The 405-nt window shown below is 31.6% G+C and overlaps 1 protein-coding gene across 1 annotated transcript in view; it reads right to left on the reverse strand.

Annotated features, from left to right (window-relative positions):
- The window catches only part of LOC119591790 (serine/arginine repetitive matrix protein 2-like), a 19,665-nt gene that overhangs the window by 12,525 nt on the left and 6,735 nt on the right, over positions 1–405 (reverse strand). The window lies entirely within an intron of this gene.

The raw sequence follows: 405 nt of genomic DNA on the forward strand, positions 1-405 counted from the left end.
TAGGGTTTGGGAAAAAATGTTTGGGAGTGTTTTTCTTGAGAAGGAATAAAAGAAAAAATTCAAAGTTTTTTAAAAATTTGAAAGCCCAAAGTATTACCTGGAAAAAAGCGATTTTGAATCCTAGAAATTATAAGGCCGGTGTTGGGGTCTGAAAAAAGAAAAGAAAAAAGGTTTTTTTTGAATGGGGGTTTAAAGAGTTGCGTAAAACTAAAAAAAAGGGGAAAAAATGTAAATGGGAAAAAAAAAAAACCGGTTTTTGGGGCTCGAACAGGGAAAAAAAGTTTTGGTTTATGGGAAAAAAAGATGGGGAAGGGAGGTGATAAAAAAGGGGGCAAACCGGTTTTGGGGGTGTATTTAATTTAAAAAAAAATATTTTAAAAAATTTAAAATTCCAAACATAATCCC

The sequence above is a fragment of the Penaeus monodon genome, chromosome 29 (genome assembly GCF_015228065.2).
Source record: "Penaeus monodon isolate SGIC_2016 chromosome 29, NSTDA_Pmon_1, whole genome shotgun sequence".
NCBI classification, from domain to species: Eukaryota; Metazoa; Arthropoda; class Malacostraca; order Decapoda; family Penaeidae; genus Penaeus; species Penaeus monodon.